Source organism: Sminthopsis crassicaudata, chromosome 2, assembly GCF_048593235.1.
Source record: "Sminthopsis crassicaudata isolate SCR6 chromosome 2, ASM4859323v1, whole genome shotgun sequence".
Lineage (NCBI taxonomy): Eukaryota > Metazoa > Chordata > Mammalia > Dasyuromorphia > Dasyuridae > Sminthopsis > Sminthopsis crassicaudata.
The window spans coordinates 453,124,622-453,149,061 of record NC_133618.1 but is presented as its reverse complement, the minus strand read 5'-3'; the positions used below and the strand labels follow the sequence as shown (position 1 = coordinate 453,149,061).

The 24,440-nt window shown below is 40.0% G+C and overlaps 1 protein-coding gene across 6 annotated transcripts in view; it reads right to left on the bottom strand.

Annotated features, from left to right (window-relative positions):
- Window positions 1–24,440, bottom strand: part of FAM110A (family with sequence similarity 110 member A) — a 58,040-nt gene that overhangs the window by 11,671 nt on the left and 21,929 nt on the right. Inside the window, exons 2-3 of one of the 6 annotated variants that reach the window (XM_074292869.1) lie at window positions 18,314–18,445; window positions 17,701–17,832 (exon numbers count right to left, since the gene is read on the bottom strand). The exons of 1 other annotated variant lie outside the window; for it this stretch is intronic. The gene's annotated coding sequence lies outside the window, so the exon portion shown is untranslated. Of the gene's footprint in view, window positions 1–6,657; window positions 6,793–16,134; window positions 16,154–17,700; window positions 17,833–18,313; window positions 18,446–24,440 lie in introns of those variants that run through there. 4 more of the 6 variants (XM_074292871.1, XM_074292874.1, XM_074292866.1 and 1 more) reach the window with 4 other exon arrangements.

Sequence of the window (24,440 nt, the reverse complement as noted above, 5' to 3'; positions counted from 1 at the left end):
AAAGCGGCATAGTCTCGCCTTCTCTGCTTACTAATTCATACATAACCTTCTTCTTAATAACTAGTAGAGCATATGACCTGGAATCAGGTCATACCCAAACTCATATACTTACTAGCTGTATGATAGGAAAGGCACAAGGCACTTAAATTAGCTTTCCTCAATTTCTTCAACCCTAAAATGAAGGGTATTAATAGCACTTAATTCACAGGATTGTTGTGAGGATCAAATGAGGTAACATATGTAAAGCACTTTGTAAACCTTAAAGAGCTATGTAAATGCTAACTATTATTACTATCAAAATGGGAATTATTATCATTCTATGACTTCTAGACACAAGAGGCTCCTTCTGCAGCATTACTAATGAATCTGTCATGAAAAATGGGCATTCTTGCCCTCCAAACTTCATTGTACCCAAAGGCACCCTCATCAGCAAGCCAGCTGACTAGAACAAGCTATACCCCTCCCTGAGATATGGCACTTGGGCTTTATCCACAATGAGAGGAAGCAAGCCCTGGAGACCTTTCTCAATTAGCCATCTGGGCACAGCCCTTTGCCTCCTGTTCTAAAACTCTCCCTGAGACCAGTTTTGGCTTAACCGTTTTGTGGAAAATATATTTAGAAGGAAGTAGAATAAAAAGGGAGGAGATGTGTACATTGTTGGTTGGGAAGGGTCTGCTGTCAAAACAATGTGTAATAAATATATCAGTAGTTGCATAGGGTTTTTTTTTTGTTTGTTTGTTTGTTTGATTTTAAAGTCCCAAGTTTCTTCAAATCCTGGGTGGGGCATCTGGGGCTTTTTATAATCAAGACAGTCTTCCTCCTACCTAATTCTTTCTACCAGTTGTTGTTTCCTTTTTCAGTTAAGGATAACCCAGTCCTCACTAGGGAAGCATCAAGGCCAGACAGTGTTCCCCTTCCTCTTGTCCTCTCCCTTCTCTAGGACTCAATAGAGTCCTGCTGCCCATGAAGCCTGGGAAGGAAAGAAGCTGGCAAGATCATATCAATTTCAAGCCAGCTGTTGCCTCACTAAAATGGCCCCAAACCTAAGCAGCCCCTCAGGCACCATTCCAGAGCTGGCTGGCCCCAGTAGTATTTCTGGAGCCTCACCTGATCCCCCTGTGCATGTTCCAGCCTGAGAAGGCAGGACCAAAGCCTGGCAAGGTCCATCACAGCTGACTTGTTTGTTCTATGTGTCCCTAAAAGGCAGAGCTAAGATCAAGGAGAAGATCTGGAATGATCTAAGTTACAAAGAGACAAATTTTGGTTCAATATAAGACAAAACTTCTTGAGAAATAGAACTATCCCTCAATGGAATGGAATATGAGGAAGTGAGCTTCCCATCACTGACAGAGATCAGACAGGGTAGCTACTTACTAAGAATAGTTTGGAGGCATTCATGTAGTGAATTGAAAAGAAGCTAGGAAATGAGCAGAACCAAGAAATCATTGTCTTTGGTAAAAGCAATATTGTATGATGATCAACTATGAATGACTTTAAGTTCTGAAGGATTTAGGATGAAAAAACATTATCTACCTCCAGAGAAAGAACTGCCAGGAATCTGAATGCAGATTGAATGATAATTTTTTTTAAACTTTATTTTTCATGATTTTTTTTTTCTTTTGAGAGGTCTGTGTTCCCTTTTGTAACTTGGCTAATGTGAAAACATGTTTTACATAACTACACATGTATAATCTATGTCAAAGTGCTTGCCTTCTCAAGGAGGGAAAAGGGGAAGGAAGAAAAAATTTAAAATGAATGTTAAATATATTTTTACATGTAACTGAGAAAAAAATTTGGATTTGGAATTAGGGACCCAGGGTTCAAATTGTAGCACTTCCACTTTTCAACTTGTTCTACAGTGAGCAAGTCAATTCCCTCTTAATTTATTCTAAAGCACATTGGTTATTTCCACTGCTATTAGCACACCCTACTCTGTATGATTGATACTCATCCCAGTACCACCTGACCACAGGAGTCTGTTAGCTTCCTGAAGAGCAGGGATTGTAGTCTCTTCATCCTTCTATTCATAGAGTACAGCACCCTACCTTGTGCCTAACAGGCACTTAATATAGAATTGCCAAGTAGAATTTAAAAGAATCTTAGTATAATCCTACATTAGGAGATTGGAGAGAACTTGGAACTCACCTAGTCCAACTCTTACTCAGATTAAGAATCCCTTCCACTGCATCCTAGCTGCTTGAATATTTCATCGACTATTTCCAGTGGTCTTTCCTAAGTTATTCTTCTTTACCTCTTGATAGCATTTAATACTGGCATCTACACGCTTAGCTTCATTCTTGGCCTGGAGTCAAGAAAAGATATTAGTTCAAATCTGGCCTCAGACACTTATTAGCTGTGTTACCCTGGGCAAATCACTTACCCTCTATGCCTTAATTTCCTCATCTGAAAAATAAACTGGAGAAGGAAATGGGAAACCACTCTATTATCTCTGCCAAAAAAAATCCTAAATGGGGCCACAAAAAGTCAGACACAACAACTACATCTTCCTCCTGGGTGCTCTTTTCTTCCTTGGCTACAGTGACAGATATCTCTTGGTTCTCCTCTTACCTCTATAGCTGCTTTTTCTCAGTCTCCTTTGTTACAATATCTTCTTCCTTTTGCTTGCTTTAAGTTTAGGATTCCATCCTACCTCTTTTTTAATCTACTCTCTTCTCTGTTGATCTCATTAACTACCTTCACTCAATTATCTCTATTCACTTTATCCCAATCTATATACATCCAACCCTCAATTCAGTCTTGTGTTACCCACGTCCACCTCCACCCTAGATATCTAAAATACAGCATATCCAAAACACATCTTTTACCTTACTTAGAAAAGTGTCATTTGCTTAGTTTTTAAAGTCCTGCATAATCTGATCCCTTTCCCAACTTTCCAGTCTTCTTACACCTTCCTCCCCTGTTGGAGTACAGATCAACTTGGACCTACATTTACTGCTGAGTTAGGAGAGTATGAGGCCATTGGAACAGGCATGTGACATGCATACACTTCCTATATTAAGACACATAACCTTTAAAATATATATACAGCCATAAAAGGAAAAACTCTGTACTTAACTTTGATTGGAGTTCTCCATTGTTAAAAGAGTATATAAGTTAGTATACTGCCTGATTAAAAGGAGGAGAAAAAAGGGGAAACATCTTTTCTACACCATGTAATCGATTCCTGAATAAAAGCACCGCTTAACTCCTTGGCAGTTCGACTCAGTGTGATTCTTCTGATGCAGAAGCCGGTGGTACCCCGAAGACCCCAGAGAGGAGGGTAAGTAGAGGGCAGATACTCCTCCCCCACCAGAAGCACGCCAGGACCCCCAGGCTTAACACTCCCCCATCTCCATAGTGACACTGGCATCCTTGCTGTTTCTAACACAAGACAACTGCATTCCACAACTATAATCATTTTTATTAGTTTCCCATGCCAGCATCATTTTCATTTCTCCTTCCTGACTTCCTTCAGGTATAAGATAAAATCCCACCTTTGGCAACAAGTCTTTTCCAGGCCTCCTTAATTTTTTTTTTTTTAATTATAGCTTTTTATTTACCAGATATATGCATGGGTAATTTTTCAGCATTGACAATTGCAAAACCTTTTGTTCCAACTTTTCCCTTCCTTCCCCTCACCCCCTTCCCCAGATGGCAGGTAGACCAATACTTGTTAAATATGTTACAGTATATGTTAAACACAATATATGTATACATGTCCAAACAGTTATTTTGCTGCACAAAAAGAATCGGACTTTGAAATAGTGTACAATTAATGAAAGAAATCAAAAATGCAGGGGGACAAAATTGGAGGGATTGGGAATTCTATGTAGTGGTTCAGTCATCTCCCAAAATTCTTTCTCTGGGTGTAGCTGATTCAGTTCATTACTGCTCTATTGGAACTGATTTGGTTCATCTCATTGTTGAAGAGGGCCCCGTCCATCAGAATTGATCATCATACAGTATTGCTGTTGAAATATACAACGGATCTCCTGGTCCTGCTAATTTCACTCAACATCAGTTCATGTAAATCTCTCCAAGCTTCTCTGAAATCATCCTGTTGGTCATTTCTTACAGAACAATAATATTCCATAATATTAATATACCATAATTTATTCAGCCAATCTCCAATTGATGGGCATCTATGTAGTTTCCAGTTTCTGGCCACTACAAAGAGGGCTGCCACAAACATTCTTGCACATACAGGTCCCTTTCCTTTAAGATCTGTTTGGGATAGAAGCCCAGTAGTTACACTGCTGTATCAAAGGGTATGCACAATTTGATAATTTTTTGAGCAGAGTTCCAAATCATTCTCCAGAATGGCTGGATGTGTTCACAACTCCACCAACAATGTATCAGTGTCCCAGTTTTCCAACATCCCCTCCAACATTCATCATTATCTTTCCCTGTCATTCTAGCCAATCTGACAGGTGGTATCTCAGAGTTGTCTTAATTTGCATTTCTCTGATTTAATAATGACTTGGAGCATCTTTTCATATGGATAGAAATAGTTTCAATTTATTCATCTGAGAATTGTCTGTTCATATCCTTTGACCATTTATCAATTGGAGAATGGCTTGTATTCTTATAGAGTCAATTCTCTATAAATTTTGGAAATGAGGCCTTTATCTGAACCTTTGACTGTAAAAATGTTTTCCCAGTTTATTGTTTCCCTTTTGATCTTATCTGCATTAGTTTTGTTTGTACAAAAATTTTCAATTTGATATAATCAAAATTTTCTACTTTGTGATCAATAATGATCTCCAGTTCTTCTTTGGTCACAAATTACTTCTTCCTCCACAAGTCTGAGAGGTAAACTATCCTCTGTTCCTCTAATTTATTTATAATCTCATTCTTTATTCCTAGGTCATGAGCCCATTTTGACCTGACCTTGGTGTACAGTGTTAAGTGTGGCTCAGTGCCTAGTTTCTCAGGCCTCCTTAATCTCAGTGCCCTCCCCCTAGGCCTGTTCCCAATCTATCCATAAATTGTGTTTACAGGTATTGACATGTTTCCCCCACTGGACTGTGAGCTCCCTAAGAGTAAGAACCGTTCACATTCCCACAGTTTAAACTAATCTCCGGCACATAAAAGGTGCTTAATAAATGGTAGTTTGAACGGACTTGATGGCTGATCTTATTACTATCCATCCTTCCAATCACTCAGCTGCCTGACAGAAATCATTCTTGATTCTTCTACCTTCCCCCAACTCAGATCCAGTTAGTTGCAGGAATCCTCTCTCACTGCATCTCACACTCGTTCTCTGCTCACCGAGCCTCTCCCCTAGTTCTGCCCTCAGAACTCTGGCAGGAAAGGCTACAATCGCCACCTCCTAACTAACCCAAACCGGAGTCCTCCTGCAATTCACAAAACTGCAGACTGAGGCTCTTAGGAAAAGGTCTGTCCATCAGCTCCCTCCTCCTAACAGTCTCTTTCTGCCTCCAGGATAAAGCGCTCCGTCCTCGCCAGGGATGGGGAAGCATTCACAGCACGGCCTCCATCTCCCTTCCCTGTCTCGGGACACGCCCGAGGTTCCCCCGGTGACGTTCCACCTCCCTTCGGCGGCTTGCACACCCCTGCCTGACAGAGCCCTCCTCGCCTCCGCACCAGGCCTCTCCGGCTCCCCTCCGCGGTGAGCACTCTCTCCAGAACTTCGCCGGGGCAGATCTGGTGGCGGCGGCACCCCCCCCCCCCTCCAGCACGAGGTAAATTCCTTGAATGCAGAGATTGTTCGTTTTCTCTTTATCCACGCGTCCCAATAAGGGGCCATAAAAGTACGGCGAGCATAATCACAGATGATAACGGGGAGGATGGCTAACTTTTATATAGCGCCTTCTGTATGCGGGGCACTGGGCTAAACTACCTACAATTACCATCTCGTTTGGCCCTCACAACAATCCTGGGAGCCAGGTGCCATATCATCCCCATTTTACGAAGGAGAAAACTGAGGCACACCGCGGTAATAGCCTGCCCAAGGGCACATAGCTGGGAAGCGAGAAGTCATGTGGGAACTCGGGGCGAGGGCAGGTTCAGTAATCTATGCACCGTACCACCAACGACGCCCCCGGAACAGCTATTTCGTAACCGTGCGTGGTTTAAGGCTGCCCAATTTATTTCCCTGCTAAGTAACTAGGGCTCTCTCCCTTATAAAGAACCGAAATTGGATTCCCCGGGACTCAGCCTGCTTTCCTGGATCCTACCTGGGCAGGCCGGCCCCCGCCCCGCCAGCCAGGAGGGGGAGAGCGCGCCTCCCGCCACCCGCCCTTTCTGGGGGTTTGTAGATACTGCTTCCAAGAACCTCTCACCAATGGGGGGCGGGGAGGGCAGAAGCGTCCGCCCAGTCCCGGTCCCTCACAGGTGAGGGCGCACGGACACACCCCCAGGTGGCGAAGAGGCGGGGGAAGCACCACACCGGGCTGGGTCCCGGCAGACGTCCTGTCACGGGCTCTCGGATTTGGGGAGGCCAGGGATGCTTCCAGATCGGCCATCCCGACCCTGCCCCGCTCCCCATTTTTAGGGATGAGGGAAGATGCGCGGAACCTGCCCATTGTCACCGATCAAACGAGAAGCGGCAGAGCCGGGAGGCCAAACGGGCCCCGCCCCGCGACTCCCACCCCAGCACCCTCGAGTTCATATATACCCAGCCCCGACACTCACGTGCCCACCACCCCGGGGTCCCCAGCGCGGACCTCAGGAGGTTCCGGACGATCCCTCCGCTCCCAAAACTGGCACACCGGAACTGCCCGCCCCTCCCTCCCACGCAGCCCGAGATCCCAACGGAGCTCGGCCGCTCCCAACGCCTGCTGGCGAGGGGGGGAGGAGGGAATGAATCATCTCTCCCCTCCTCCTGAAGGCCGGGGTCTATTTAGTGTCATCTTCCCCTTCGTGACTAAGGGCTACTTTGTCTATTTTCCTCGTCCTCTGGCTCTCCAAAGACTCTTAACCCGGAAGACAGGAGAAAGGGTTCATTAGCAATCTGATTTCCCCCTACAGAGAGCAGAATGGTTCACCCCGGATACCCCGATTGGTTCCTGGGTTCCCTTCGAACTCCGCGCTGCCTGAGTTGCTAGGCGACTGCAGGAGAGTCCATGCTTTATGAATGAAGATGGGTTCCCTGCTCCTGGCCCGGCTGGCCCACGTCCCAAAGTGCCTCCTCACATGTGTCCTCTCTCCTTGGCTCTCCACCCTCGTGGCGCCCCTCGCTCTCCCTTCTCCACAACTTGTTGGAAGAAGGCTATTAGACAGTCACTATCCATTATTAGCATCCCTGCCATCATGTACATTCAGTCCCGTCCGAGTCTTGGTGACCCCATGTGGGATTTTCTTTACAAAGGTCCCGGAGAGATCTTCCATTTCCTTCTCCAGCTCGTTTCACAGATGAAACTGAGGCAGACGTATTTAAGTGACTTAGCCTGAGTCACACGACAGTAAGTGTCTGAGGCCCAAAAGATGAGCCTTCCCAAGTTCAGGCCTAGCCCCCTTGCCATCATCATACGCAGTTAACACACACATAACGTGCGCCTGCTAGCGCACTTTAGAACTCGTATTTGATTTGGTGTTCTGCCCATTTTACAGTTGAGGAAGCCGTGGCAGACAAATGTTAGGTGACTTACCCAGGGAAACAGCTTGTATCTGAAGTGGAATTTGACTTCAGGACTTGCTGATTCCAGCCCCAAGCACGCTACCCACCAAATCTCGTGGCTGCCTAATCGAGGCCATCACCACCACGTCAGGCACGCACTAAACGCCGGGAGTACAAAGAGGCAAAGCCAGTGCCTGTCCTCCAGGAGCTTACAACCCAAGGCAAAGATAAATCTATACAGCAAGCTGTATACAGGATAAATAGGGAATTATTAACAGAGAAAACATTCCGGCAGAAGGTAAGGTTTTCTTTGGGACTTAAAAAAGCCAAGGGAGGTGAGTCTTTCGAATGGAGGAAGAATGGTCCAGGCATGAATGATAGCCTGAGCAAAGGCCCAAAGCCGAGAGATAGACCATCTTGTTTATGGAACATGAAGGAGGTGTGTCACTGATCAAAAAAAAAAAAAAAGTATTGAATAGTAAAGTGAAAAAAGACTGGAAAAATAGAAATGGAACTAGATTATGAAAGGCTTTGAATGTCTAATGTATCTGCTTCTATCTCATAGGAAATGGAAGTGGCTCTTGATTCTCAAAAAAACTTGTCAGTAAACTATTACTATTATTATTACTATTACTAGGCCTGTATCCCGATGAGATCAAAAAAGAAAGTCCTACACATCCAAAAATTTTTATAGCAGCCCTTTTTATAGTGTCAAAGAAGTCAAAACTAAAGGGATCGCCTTTAATTGGGTAATAAAATATGGCATATGAATATGATGGAATACTGTTGTGCTGCAAGTAATTATGAAAGGGCTGTTTCAGAGAACCCTAAGGAAAAATATGGAGACAACTAGGGAGTAGAGTGGATCGAGTGCTGGACCTAGAATGAAGGAAACCTGAGCTGAAATCTGACATCAAGTAACATTAGTTTTCATAGGCAAGTCATTTAACCTCTCGTGTCTGTTTCCTCAACTATAAAATAAAGATATCAGTAGCACATCTTTCTCTCAGTATTTTTGTAAGGATAAAATGAGATAATATTTGTATTTAGCACATAGTACTGGCACGTAGTAGCACTATATATATATATATATATATATATGTTAATACTATATTATATGAACTGATACAAAAATGAAGTGAATACAACTAGAAGAAAATTTATACAATAACAATATTGTAAAGAAAGATTTTGAAAGATACTCTGATCAATTCAATAATTAAACATGATTCCAGAAAATCAGTAATAAAGCTTGCTACCTACACCTCCTGAAATAGAAGGATGGAATCAACCTGTAGAATGAGACACAGTTTTGGAAATGGCCAATATCGGGTTTTGCTTCACTGTGCATATCTTTTGTTGGATGGATTTAGTTTTTTCTTTCTTCCCCTCCACTTAAGGAAGGGAAGTTAAGAGGAAGATCAGAGGGAGAAAAAAAGATAAATGCTTGTTTATTTAAAAATAAAATAAAATTTAATTCAAAACACAGAAAAGCCTTGGTTTTATCAACCTAGATATAAGAATGAGATATAAGATATATAGATATTAGAAGATCCTACCTTTGATACTGACACTTGTATGCAACAAGTATGAGAAAGTCTATCATTACATTTATCTGAGTCTCAATTCCCCTTCAATAAAATGGGGATAATAATAATAGTTAATTCAAAGGGTTGTTGGGAGGAGCCAATTAGCCATTGTAGATCAATGACTTGGCAAAACTTTAACATGCTAAATAAATGGTTTTTATTATTACGATGGTCCAGGAATAAATTTGTCCTCTGTCCAAGAACCAGTCTAGTAAAGTGTGAAGAGACTGGTTCACCCCTAGCATGTTGGCCAAAGCTTGATAATAAACTAATTGAACCCTCCGGACTTCTGTTCCTTTATAACCATGACATTTAAAAGCCTTCTACCTCCCAACCAACTTCTCCAAGTCAAAGGGAACCATCAGATTTGGATTCCAAAACTATCACATCTTCTTCCTCTGTGAATTCTTCAAGGTCTAGTCCAACCTAGCCTACAACTCCTACCCTCCCCCTACCGCCAAACTCTTATAATAGTCTTCCTCCTAATAGAATACTTTTGGAATTTTATATTTATTAAAGGCTCTTCTTTGTGTAGCCTAACCTTTTAAGCTGAGCTGAAAATTCTTATCCTCCTCAAAACCTTCCTTGAGCAGTCATCTTAATCTGACCTCTGTCCCCATTGCTGCCTACTTTGTGTTATATGTATAAGTGTACATTTGATATGTCTCCCATCCATCCCTTTCCCCAGTAGAATGTTAACTCCCTGAATAGAGGCAATATCAATTTTTATTTCATATCCATAGTAATAAATGCTAGGCCTTGCACAAAATAAATGTTTGTTGAATTGAATCTCTGGGATCTCTCAGCTGTATCTAACCTCTCTTATATACTTATCAAGTTCTGCTTTGTTTTGTTATATATCGTATCCCCCAAAAAACTACAAGTTCTGGAAAAGCTGGAAACTAGGCCTTAAGACAACTATGTCTCACTGAAATAGCCAGTATAGGACACTGAATATGGTAAGTGCTCTGGGTTGGTAGAATAAATAATATTCCTGTAATGTCCCTCTTCATCCCTCCCACATAGAGCTCTTTCACAGTTCCATGGAAAGGTCCTATAATGAACCTACCATGGCCCCACTGATATAGAATCCTTTACTTCTTAGTCTGAATGTTTTAATAAACCATTTACCATCAGTATGCCTCAGTTTCCCTGTCAGCAGATCAAGATAACATCCTCTTTCTTACCAGGAGTGGAATACAGCTTTGATTAATGTTTGTGCCTTCATCAAGAGATGAAAGGTCCTAGAAAAGAATATAGTGTTATTTCTATCCCTGGACTTAACACTTCAAAACATTCCTCTTACAATTTGTTCAGGAACTGGAATCGGACCTTGCAAATTCAGAAAGTTACACCCTAAGAACAAGTGATGCCCCCTGGACTATAGAATGTATAAGGGAATAGAAGGAACTCTGAAGTTCTTGAACATGAGGTATTTTCAGAGTGTTAAAATACTGTGCATTCTTAATTTATAGACTACAATTCCCAGAATAGTTTGGTAACACCATTCATTAATCATTGGGTGTCTTAAAAGATTGGGTTAGATCCAATTTCTGCCCTCAATATGCTCAAGTAATCAAACTGACTGCTGTGGAACTAGAACCATACTATAATTAACTGGATACAAATAAGAAAGAGAGGAGAGAGAAGGATAATTATGCTATTTATCTAGCAAGAATGGAAAAATAATCAACATTCTGCACTATTGACATTTTGGTGATATGATCAGGGGGTGGAGGCTGTCCCTGACTGGATTACAATCTGCCTTATCCTAAATCCCTACTCAACCATCTTAAACCACTCCCTGCTGTCAAAGCTAATCCCTTTAAGGCCATTAGTCTCCTGGTGGTAGAATAGGGCTGAAATGGAACACCATGTCCTCCAAAGACCCAAAATTTTAATTCAAATGACAACCCAAAGTTGAAGGATGGGTACTTGCTTTATATTACTCCCATGACAGCATCTTATAGCAGAAGGAGCCTCCATTTAAAAGTCTGGAAACAGGGGGCCAATACTTAACCGTGTTATTATTGTTGAGTCATTTTTTCATCCATGTCTGACTTGTGACCTCATTTGGAGTTTTGGCAAAGGTACTAAACTAGTTTGCCATTTCCTTCTCCAGTTTATTTTACAAATGAGGAACTGAGGCAAACAGGGATAAGTAACTGGCCAAGGTCATATAGCTAGGAAGTGTCTGAGGTCAAATTTGAATTCAGGTCTTCCTGACTTCAGGCCCAACTATCTGCATCACCTAATAGCCAATATTGGGCAAAATCACTTCATTTCTCTAGACTATCCATTTCATCTTTTATAAAATGACAGGTTGGGACTACATCTAAAGGCCCTTTAAGTTCAGACATTCTAATAGAATCTCAGAGGTGAAAAGACTCTCAGAGAACATCTAGTACAACTTATACCTGAACAAATATACCCTCTATTACATCCATAACTTGTGTTTATCCAGGAGTTACTGGAGTCTTCCACTACCTAAGGTAACCCATTTCACTTTTTAACATCTCATAATGTTATGAAGAAGTACTTCCTCCCTTGGATTTAACTGAAATCTGCCTCTACAATTTCTGCCTTCATTTCCTGGTCTACACTCTGCCCTCTGGGACTAAAAGAATAAATTTAATCCTTCTTTTCCATACAATTCATAAACTAAACAGTGAGTTTGTTGCCACATATACACCATTCTTTTCAACTTTAACATTCTATATTCCCTTTTAGTCATGACATTCTATGATGTCTAATGCAATTCAACAAACACTTCAGCATCTGCCATATGTAAGGGACTGTCCTGAGCTGCACAAAGTTAACAACAGTTATTGAACTCAAGGAAGTTAAATTTTATTAGAGTGATGCCACATGGATACAAATAAATATAAATTAAACCAAGAAAGAAAAGAGCAGTGGGAGGAAAGGAGAAGGGGAGGGAGGAAGAAGTGTGGTTAGGGGAAGATAATACCTGAGTTGAATTTTAAAGGAAAATAAAACTTCTATGATGAAATTAAACCATCTATAGTTATATGAAAAAAATGTTCTAAATCACTATTGATTAGAGAAATACAAATTAAAACAACTCTGAAATACCACTTTACATCTCTCAGATTGGCTAAGATGACAAAAAAAGATAATGATGACTCTTGGAGGGAATGTGGGAAGTCCTTTGAGCACTGTTCCCAATTGCTCTCCAGAATAGTTGAATCAATCCACAACTCCACCAACAATACATTAGTGTCCCAAATTTCCCACATCTTCTCTAACATTTGTAATTTTCCTTTTCTGTCATATTAGCCAGTCTAAAAGGTATGAGATGGTACTTCAGAGTTGTTTTAATTTGCATTTCTCTAATTGGAAATTAAATAATTTCTTCACATGACTATAGATATAACTAATTTCTCATCTTAAGACAGACTGTGATTATACCAAATTAAAAAGTTTCTGCACAAGACAAAACTAATGCAAACAAGATTAGAAGGGTAAGTAACAAATTGAGAAAACATTTTTACAGGTAAGAGGTTCTGATAAAGGCCTCATCTCCAAAATATACAGAGAATTGACTTTAATTATATAAGAAATCAAACCATTCTCCAATTGATAAATGGTCAATAGGATATGAACAGACAATTTTCAGATGTATGAAATTGAAATTATATCCACTCATATGAAAGAGTGTTCCAAATCACTATTGATCAGAGAAATGCAAATTAAGACAACTCTGAGATACCACTGTCAGATTGGCTAAGATGACAGGAACAAATAACGATGAATGTTGGAAGGGATATGGGAAAACTGGGACACTGATGCATTGTTGGTGGAGTTGTGAAAGAATCCAATCATTCTGGAGAGCAATCTGGAATTATGCCCCAAAAGTTATCAAAGTGTGCATACCCTTTGACCCAGCTTATACCCCAAGGAAATACTAAAGAAGGGAAAGGGACCTGTATGTGCCAAAATGTTTGTGGCAGCTTTTTTCGTAGTGGCTAGAAACTGGAAAAATTAATGGATGTCCATCAATTGGAGAATGGTTGGGTAAATTATGGTATATGAATGTTATGGAATATTATTGTTCTGTAAGAAATGACCAACAGGAGGAATACAGAGAGACTTGGAGAGACTTACATGAACTGATGCTGAGTGAAATGAGTAGAACTAGGGGATCATTATACACTTCAACAATGATACTGTATGAGGATGTATTCTGATGGAAGTGGATATCTTCAACATAGAGAAGAGCTAATCCAATTCCAATTGATCAATGATGGACAGAATCAGCTACATCCAGAAAAGGAACACTGGGAAATGAGTGTAAACTGTGAGTATTTTTGTTTGTTTGTTTTTTATTTTTCTTCCCAGATTATTTTTACCTTCCGAATACAATTCTTCCTTTGCAGCAACAACAACAACAAAATTAGATTCTGCACATATATATTGTACCTAGGATGTACTATAAGATATTTAATATGTATGGGAATGCCTGCCATCTAGGGGAGGGGGTGGAGGGAAGGAGGGGAAAAATTCGGAACAGAAGGGAGTGCAAGGGTTAATGTTGTAAAAAAAAAAAAAAAAAAAAAAATTACCTATGCATATGTACTGTCAAAAAAATGTTATAATTATAAAAATTAATTTTAAAAAAGACTATTAAAAAAATCAGACTGGTCATGTCCTTTGACCATTTATCAATGGGAGAATGACTTGTATTCTTACAAATTTAATTCAATTCTCTATACATTTTAGAAATGAAGCCTTTTAGAAAAAGTGTTTTGGCAGCAATGTGGAAAATGGATTCAAGAGGGGAAAAATTGGAAACAGGGAGAAAAGTTAAATGTCTACTACAATAATTTAGACAAAAAGGCATGAGGGCCTGAACTAGAGTAGTTAAGAGAGGAATAGATGACACAGATGTTATGGAAGTAAAATCAACAAACTGGCCACTGATTAGCTATCATGAAGGAATGGAAAAAGTCAAGGATGGATCTCAGGTTATGAATCTGGGTGATTGAACACCTTGGATAATGTTACCCTCAAATGAAATTTGAAATTATGGATAAAAAAACAGTTATGGGGCAAGATAATGAAGGGCTTTTATTTGTGACTGCTTGAATTTGAGATTCTGCAGGGATAACCAGGAGATGTCACCATGCCTAGCACCTGGTAGGTACTTAATAAATGTTTATTGACTGACTGGCTGAGATGGGCAGTGGGGCGATATTAGAATTAGATAAAAATTATTGTACCATAAGTTACATGGTCTGAGAAAGATGAGCTGGCAACAAAGAGAACAATTGCTGCTGTGTTTCAGGTCCAGATGTCAAACCTAACACAATCTCTGTGAGGCAATTCTACTATACTCCCTTTATCAACATACTTTCCCACTCTCTACAGCAGCTCTTCCAAATCTTTTTATCCCTCAAACCTCTCATTGCTCCAACTCTACCTATTTTCTTAGTTGAGAACCTTACCTTACATTTTACAGAAAATTGAGGTCATTCACTGTGAACTCCTTCTCTCTTCATCAGTCAGATGCCTCCTACCACTATCTACTCCTCCACCCTTGTCTCACATGATGAAATGGCTTTCCTCCTTAGAAAGGCTAATCTTGCTTGTTCAAGCAATCCTATTCTATCTCCTCCAATCTCCTCCAACAGATTGCCCCCTGTCATCCCCACTCTTTCTCTTATTTTCAATCACTCCCTGTCCACTGGCTCCTTTATTCCTACCTACAAACATGCCCACATCTCTCTTATTCTGCAAAAACCATCACTTGACTATTCCATCCATGATGATAGTTTCATCTCTCTTATCCCCTTTGTAACTAAACTCCTCCAAAAGGCCATCTAAGTAGGTACCTCTACTTTCTCTCCTCTCACTCTCTTTTTAACTCCTTTCAGTCTGGTTTCTGACCTTATCATTTCATCAAAATTGCTCTCTTCAAAGTTACCCATGATCCCTTACTTATCAAATCCAATGGCCTTTAATCAACTGTCATTCTCCTTGATCTCTCTGCAGCCTTTAACATTATTTTTCCTATATGGGAAAAAACCGAGAGGTCCAGAAATTTAAAATTATGACAGCAATATGGATTAATACAAATTTCCTGTATCTACATGGCTCCAAGATCATTAGACACCAGTTCTCCACAAAGAGCAACCAGAAGCGTCCCTATGCCGGCTAGAAGTCAGGAGACCTAGTTTCCATTCCTGACTTTTTTACTACTAGCCCTCTGAATATCAATCTTAGGCAAGACTTCTCACAGCCCTGTCCATCACTTGAAATGTGAGAATAATAATAGCTGCCTGGCCTCCCTAGCTGGGTGGAGGAGCAAATCAGATAAGATTCTATCAGATAATGGGCTTTGAAAAAGTGTTATTGTCTTATTGGGAGTGGTGGAGGTAAAAATGCCTTTCTAAAATTATGACAGCACTATGGATTAATACAAATCTCTGGACCTCTCAGTTTTCCCATTTGGGAAGCCAACCAATCAGTAGACTAGCCATTGGCTTTGTGGTAAGATTTCAATTCACCTCAAGAGGGGGAGAAAAGGCATGGAGGACTAGATTTTAAAAAAGAGAATACAAAAATAATACTAGATATGCCCTAAAGAAGCTTAAAGTTTAATTTTTATCAAAGGAATTTGTCCTAGAAAGCTCCTAGTTTTCAGGCTGTGAATTGGAAATTAAATAGTGAGTAGAGACAGAAGAAATTTGTATAAAGTCACATAGCCAATAAGTGGCAGAGCTGAGACTTAAAGCCAGATCTTCTGACTCAGGATCCATTGTTCTTTCTCCATCCCCAGGTTCTGGACCATGTGGTTTTCAATCCCTTCTGGTGAGTCGATTTTTTAAATAGAGACAGGGGTTTGGGAATGGTCCCAGGCATTCTTTTGTCTCTTCCACAACTCCCATATTCCTCCTCCCAGCATGACAATACATATAGAAAAAAAAGAGAATTGGACTGAACCTGATTGAGTCTAGAAGAATGATCAGGATGAAGCAGACCCTTAAGAATCAGTTGAGGGGAATGAAGGCATTTAGCCTAGAAAAGAAAAGATATAAGGGAACAGGTTTTACACCAATATGAAGAAAAATTTCTGACAATTCTTTTATTATTATTATTTGGAAGCAATGGAGTTAAATGATTTGCCTAGTGTCACACAGCTATTAAGTATCTGAGGTAGGATTTGAACTCAGGTCCTCCTGATGCTAGGTTTGGTGCTCTACCCATTGTACCATCTATCTGCCCCTGACAATTTTTTAAACAGTAGTTTATTTTTCCAAATACATGAAAATATAGTTTTCAACATTCACCTTTGCAAAACTTTATGTTCCAAATTTTTCTCCCTCCCATTGCCCCTTCCCCCTCTCCAAAACAGCAAACAATCCCATATAAGTTAAACTTGTGAATCCCCTGACAATTCTTGATGAGTAAAATGGGAACAGGCTACTTTTGGAGGTTCCATCATCACTGGAGTTCTTCAAGAGGAGGCTGAATTACTAATCAAGAATGCTACAGAGAAGGTTCATATTGAAATTATGGGAAAAAAAGAGATTATGATGTTCGTAATAATAGATATGATATATGTAATGAAGACATTAAAAATTTAGATTTCTCAGAGCTGCCTTTTTTGGTTTGGGAATCAAAAACTCATAATGCAACTTAAAATTATCAATCATTCCTGTGTTATACTGTACCTGTGTACAATGAGTGAAATGAATGGAAAACTACAGAAAACTGTTCTTGTCACAGAACTGTGGTTCTGTGCCCTGGAGAGAGGTCATGACCCTTAGGATATGAAACAATCCAAGAATTGTTGTATTATCTTCCATTCCTGGAATGGGGACCAATCAAACCCTGGAAATGATTGTATTGTAATCTACCTTCCCTATCCTTTCCCACTTATGATCTGTGCATGTTTTCTGCAACAGGTGGAGATCTCCTGCCCAAGAGAACATCTAGTTTGCAAATTGCATTCTTCACCCTGAAAGTGATTAATTTAACAACTACTTAATCTCTAAAAACCTGTCTCTAGGCCTGTTTTGAAGGGCTCCAGCTATTTACAATTTAGAGACCAATACAGTAAAATTCCATTAACAAGTATAGGTTTTCTCACCAATAAAATGAAAAGTTTTCTAGATAATCTCCAAAAGAGCTTTCTAGTTCTAAAGCCTATGATAGTAGTGTAACAGTAGTTGACAGCTTCTTCCCTTCTCTATTCTTTACTTGCCCAAGGTTTTTATAGATTTATTCATTGTTTTACAGAGACCTATCTCCTTGATAGAACTAGTTCCCTAAAACCCTAATTCCAACCTTTTCTCAGTTTTCTGAGAATCAATTCTGTTTTGGCCCATGTATGTGTATCTGTCTATATGTCTGTGTCTGTGTGTTTATGTGTCTGTGTAGCATAGAACAATTACAATTATTTGAAAGTTAATATTCAAGCCTCCTTATGACATTTACTCATTAGTTAATTTTACTTTTCACCTCCAGTGAGGATATCCAGTCAGTATACAGTATGTCCTTTCTTACCTAAGAGCTCTCGTCTCTCTCTTTATCTGGTTAATTACCCTCCTGCACAATCTTTCTTTGCCACGGTTTCCCCAGCAACTCCTCTGGTGCTCTAGAAAGGATGCCAGCTGCCTTACAGGATTTTAGGAGATGCTGTATGAAAGGGAAAAAGACACTGATAGGAGGGAGCTCCATCTCAATCACACCCTTCCAAAGAAGGTCAAGCATTCATAGATTTCAGTCCAGCAAAAGCAAGAGTTCATCTCCCCAAATCTCAGTAACTTAAAGAATCATCCTTACATTTTTTTTAAGAGGAAATTTTTTTTAATTTTTATTTATTTTATAATTATAACATTTTTTTGACAGTACATATGCATGGGTAATTTTTTACAACATTATCCCTTGCACTTACTTCTATTCAGATTTTTTCCCCTTCCTCCCCCAACCCCCTCCCCCAGATGGCAAGCAGTCTTATATATGTTAAATATATTACAGTATATTCTAGATACAATATATGTGTGTAGAACCGAATTTTTTGTTGCACAGGAAGAATTGGATTCAGAAGGTAAAAATAACAGTTTACATTCATTTCCCAGTGCATCCTTACATTTTAAAACAAAAAGGAAGGCAATACCTGAGGGATAGGATTGTCCCTTAAGAGTTTCCAATTCAGCAGTGTGGCTAACAGGAAGCAATCAGGAGATGTATTATGCACCTGCTCGGAACTGGGAATGGGGTGTGGTCTTCATGCATCCCTAAGGAGACACTAGATATAGATAAAAGAGACAGCCAATAGGAAGAGGAAGTGTATGCCAAAGAAAGGAAGAAAAAAAAGAACGGAAAAGGGAAGGAACAAAAGATGAAAAAGGCTAAAGAAATGAGACAGAGAAGAGGAAAGATAAGGGAAAGGGTTGGAAGGAGACTTTATTGTCTCTTTTGGTGATTTCATCAATTTCCATGAGTTCAACTACCATCTCTGTGCAGGTGACTCCTAAATCTGTTTATTCAGCCCTTGTCTTTCTCTGAATTCAAGTCACATATCATCACCATTTCTAACTAGATTTCCATAGACATTTTAAGTTCAACAGATTCAAAATAGAATTCATCATCTCCCCTCCAAACTTTCCTTCACTCTAATCTATTTCTCTTGAGATCAACTCTATTCTTCCAGGTTCACAATCTCAGAATCACACCTGATTGTTCCTATTCTACTCCTCATAGTCAATCAATTGTCAAGTCCTATCAATTCTGCTTCCACAATATCTCTGGCATATGAACTTTTCTCTCCATCATTGCTCATGTAGGTTATTGCAATAACTTCCTAATCAGTCTACCAAATTCCATTCTCTTCCTTCTTGAATTCATTTTCTACATAGCTGCCAAATTGATATTCATAAAATTTAAGTCTCATTATGATACTCTGCTCAAAAATGTCCAGTGGTTCCTTCTTGAAACACAGACTTCTGTATCATTTTAAAAATTCCTTCACAATCTCCCCAAGCATGATTTCACATTATGTTTCATTTAAACTGTTCTGTTTATTGTTCCTCTTTATAGAACAGCCCATCTCATACCTTCATGCCTTTTGTACAAGCTGTTCTGCATGCCTAGAATGTATTTCTCTTCATCTCTGCTTCCTAGAATCCATTTTCCTTTAAAACTTAGCTAAAGTACTGTTGCCTACAGGAAGCCTATCTTGATCACCCTTCTTGCAATTACTTTGTATTTACATTTTATACATTTTGTGTTTATTTTTCTGAGTTTGTGTTGTTTCTTGCAATAGAAGATAAGCTCCTTGAGAGCAGGAGCCCTTTCATCTATGTATATCCCAGCACCTAGCACTCACTGTCCTTAGCACAAAGTATATTCTTAATAAATGTTTATTAAATTAATGAATGGAAAAACAGAGGGTAGAAGGGATGAATAGGAAGAAGAGAAGAATGGAGGAAAGGATGAAACAATCATAGGAAATTATTAATTAGGGGTCTACTATGTCTCAGACACTCCTGGATGCTAGGAATATAAGTACAAAGAATGAAACAATCCCTATTGAAAAGAAGCTTACATTCTAATGAGGAAAACTGAAAATACATGATAATATATATACATATATATGTGTGTGTGTATGTAAAGTTAACAAGTACATACATATATAAAATAGTTAAATAGTTAGAATAAGAGAGAAGTCGCTAGCAGCTGTTGGTTTAGGAAAGGTTTTGAGCAGAGGGATGTCTGAGCTCCATTTTAAAGGAAGAGAATATATGTAGTAGAGGTAAGGAGAGAGGCAACCAGTGAATAAGCATGGCAATGAGAGATGGCATATTATAGGTGAAGAACAGACAGAAAATTAATCTGGCTAGAGCAAAGAATACAGGAGGAGAATAATGTCCAAACAATCTGGAATGGTAGATTCAGGATAAATTGGGTAGAGCTTTAAAAGCTAAAGAGAGCACTTCATATTCTAAAAGCCATTGGAGTTTGTTGAGTCTGGGAGTCACATGGTCAGATCTGCACTTAAAAGGCAAATTACTTTGGAAGTAAAGTGTAAAATGGATTGTAGTGGTGAGAGACATGAGGCTGAGAAAACAATTAGGAACAATAATCTAGTGAAGAAACTATAGGGGTCTGAACTAAAGTTTGTGAGAGGAAGGAAGGAATATATGAAGTGAGGGATAGAAGATAATGCTGAAATTACCAACCAGAGACCCTGGAAGGATGGTGGTGCTATTGATAAAGAAAAGGACAAAGAAAGGAAGGTTGGAGGAGGGGGAGTGAGAGGGGATAATCAATTTAGTTTAGACATGTTGAATGAAGATATCTCTGGGACATCCAGTTTGAGACTGATGATCCAAGACTGAAGCACAAGGAAAAGAGAGAAACTACAGTTAGATAGGAAGATCTGGTATTCAACTTCATAGAAATGATAATTAAACCCATGTGAACTAGTAGAGTTATCAACAGGAGAATTGAGTAGGAAGAGTCAGCCATTGGAGAAGGAATTACAGAAGAGAACTGGAAATGGGGATAAAGCTGGAATTGGAAGTTCCCCCCCATGCCCCCAATAGTCCGACCTCCTGGAGGTGGCCTGATATTATGGCTCACTTCACCTCCTTTGCGCATGCGTAGGGGGAGCAGCGGGAGGAGAATTATAACAGATGTTAGAGGAAAGGGCTTAGAATAGTGGAATGGGGGGTGGATCAGGTTTAAGGGCTAGAGGTAATCCTTCTCCAGGGTCTCCAGACTGGCAGACTCTTTGGCTCATGGTGAGGGTGAGGAGGATGTCAAAGGTCAAAGTATGACTTCACAACGCTGGAGTTGTTCAGCATATAAGGTCTGGCAGATGGGGATTCATGAAGAGTGGGAGTAGAAGTGAAAAAGGGGGTTCCCCCCTCCCCCTCGGGAAAAGAGGCCAGTAGCTCTTTGTTCCTGAAGACATCCCTTGTTAAGGACACACCTCCTTCCCCACCACGGCTCCTGATGCCTTACCTCCCTGACTAGGGTGGGGGGCAATTAGGGATGAAAGACCTGAAAGAAAGGAAGCTGTAACTCTCCCTTCCCCCCATCTCAGACCAGCTCTTGCAGACACCAGTCTTTCAGCTTTCAACTTGACCCATTCCAGCATGCAAATCTGTAGCCTCCCCCCTTCTCCTCCTCCTCCTAGCATGGGGCTGCCAGATTCAAAAAGCTAGAAGAGATCTTTGATTTCAATCTGAGAGGTACTGTGGAAAAGGAATTGGCTTTGGAATCAGGAGTTCCTGATTCCTGACCAGCCATGGAATGAGTCTCATTTTCTCACCCGTAAAATGAGGATAATATTCTTTGTACTACTTGCCCAAGATCACCAGTTGGGCAGGGTGTCCACAAGGGTTTATTAAGCATCTACATTTATTTGTTTTATTTATTTATTTATTTATTTGGCAATTGGGGTTAAGTAACTTGCCCAGGGTCACACAGCCAGGAAGTGTTAAGTGTCTGAGACCACATTTAAACTCGGGTCCTCCTGAATTCAGGGCTGGAACTCTATCCACTACGCCACTTAGCTGCCCAGCATCTACATTTATTAAGTGGTAGGCACTGTGCTAAGAGTTGAGGATGCAAAGAAGAGGAAAAACTGTTCTGAAGGAGCTCACAATCTACTCTAACCAACTATTTATAAACAAGATGTGTACAACTCTTTGTGACCTCATTTGGGGTTTTCTTGGCAAAGAAACTGCAGTGGTTTTTATTTTTTTTCCTCCAGCTCATTTTATAGCTGAGAAAACTGCAGAGGATAAAGTGATTTGCTCAGAGTCATCCAGCTAGGAAGTGTCTGAGGCCAGATTTGAACTCAGGAAGAGCACTCTTCTTGACCCTGCCCTGACACTATGCTAGCTAGATGCTCAAGAAATAAACAGGATAAATTGGATACAGACTCAAAAAGGAAGGTAACATGATTGAGGAGGCCTGGGAAACGGGGTGATATTTTAACTGTGATATAAAGGAAATCAGGGAAACCAGGAGGCAGAGATGAAGAGGGAAAGTATTTCAAGTATAGCCTGTGAGAAGGCTGAGTCCAAAGATTCAGCTAAAAATAACAAGAGCCAGGGCTGGACTTCCATTCCCCTGCCTCTCTGATCAGTATTCTTGATTCTACAAGACTCCTACTATGTGCCAGGTATTAGGAAAACAGAGGAAGGATAGATTGGACCAGAACATTTCCCAGAGCTCTGCTAGAGGTTCCTGGTTAGTTTCTGGTATTGAAGATGATTGGTACTAGAGTCAGGAAGAAGCTTTCCCTCAATCAATGATCATATCTTCTGTCTGTCCCATACCAAATCCGGAGGGATCAGAAAATGTCATATACTACCAGAAAAAGAATTAAGAAGACTGAATGTAAATCAACACATACTATGTTCACTTTTTTTTTTTAATCTCTCTCATGGTTTTTCCCCTTTGCTCTGATTTTTTTTCTCTCCCAACATAATTCATAAAACAACATCTATTAAAAAAAAAATACAAGAAAAAAAAAAAGGAAAAAGAAAAGAGAATATATACTACAAGTGAATCTGAGACTGTGCTTCAAATCCATGGCTGCCATTTCTTTGTGTTTCCTTCTCTAAATATAGTGTGAAAAACAAACAACAATCCTGAGAGCTAGAAGTTTCTAGCCTTGAGAACTACTTGAACAGCGTTCCTTCTACACTGAATCAGCATGCAGAGTACTTCCAGGAACTTTGTATAGGAGATGACCATTGTGAAAGGGTTATTTTAAACCTGAAGGTACTGAGAGCTACGTATGACTGGGCCAGGGTATCTGGATCTGCAAGCTGCTAGAATAACAAATACTAAATAAATGAGAACTATCTATTCATCAATCCCACATAGTCATCATCACTTCCCAGGAACACAAGAGATGTAATGAGTTACTGTCTTAAGTATTTTTTTTAACACTCCCTTTTTGAATCACTTTTGTTTCAAGCATTTCTTTTATGGTAGGGAAATATAGAGAGATGTATAGCTCTCCTATATTTGATATCCATTTTGTACATTGAATTCCTTTTTAAAGAAAATCATGAAAATTTCTTCTGGGAGAGATCTTGGATAACTATAGTTTAAGAATTCTTCTTGGGGTTCTACAAGAAAAGATGGGTCTTTAGGATCAGGCTGCCCATTGGATTGAACCTGGCCTTCAGAAGTCTATAGCAGGAGTTCCCTACAAAATAGTTCTCACTCTGGAGGAAACTACATTCAACTGGGAAAATAAACATTTATAGATAAATAATAGATATACCCAAAATAAGTTTTCAAGTATAGGAGGAAATCAGAAAAGTACTCCTGATTGAAGAAGATAGTTCTTGAGTTGAATGTTGAAGGGAACTAGAGACTTGTAGAGGCCAAAGTTCAGAGGGTAAATATTCCAAGCATAGAGAGGGAAGCAACAAATACAAAAGCATGAAGACAGGAAGAACAGCAAGCAAACTGACTAGGTTAGAATGTGTAGTGGAGGTGGGAAATAATGTGTAATTGGCCTAGAAAGATAGGCTGAAGCCAAATTATGAATCCTAAGTAATCTGTGGTTGTTTGTCCTTTGTTCTCAGAGGACCATGACATCCCTCTCTAGTCTAATGCTCAGTACAGCCCAAACCCCGTACAGTTCTCCAATGAGGGAGTATTGTGCTAAAATTGGGGGTCCCTATTAATTTATGAGTATTGGTAATCATGACCTCCTGGTTCTCTAGAGTCCCTCCCCCCCTTACTACCAACTTATTTTTTCCACTTTACAGATCAGAAAGAATTCCAAATCATTTGCTCTTCAATCTTTTTCCAATCCTTACTTTCAGATATCCACAGGATACCTAGAAGAAACATACCCTACCCAAAACAATTCAATTCAAATTCCAAAACATCCCCACCCCCAATATCTCCATTCATTGAAATCCTCTTCCTTCTAAGCCAAGGTTGGGTCACGTGGCTCCTTGAAACCTTCTATAATTGACTCCAGTCAACAAGCATTTAATAAGTACCTATTAGCTGGCAGGCACTGTGCTAAGAGTTGGGGATACCAAGAAAGGGAAAAGACAGTCCCTGTTGTTAAGGACCTCACAGGCTAATGGGGAAGATAGCAAACAAACAAGTATGTACCAAAATATCATGTGTGTGTGTGTGTGTGTGTGTGTGTGTGTGTGTGCATATATACTCGCACACACACAGAGAAAAGATAAATTGAATTAGTAGAGTGAAGGCATTAGCATTAAAAGAGATTGGGAAGTAATCTCTCTACA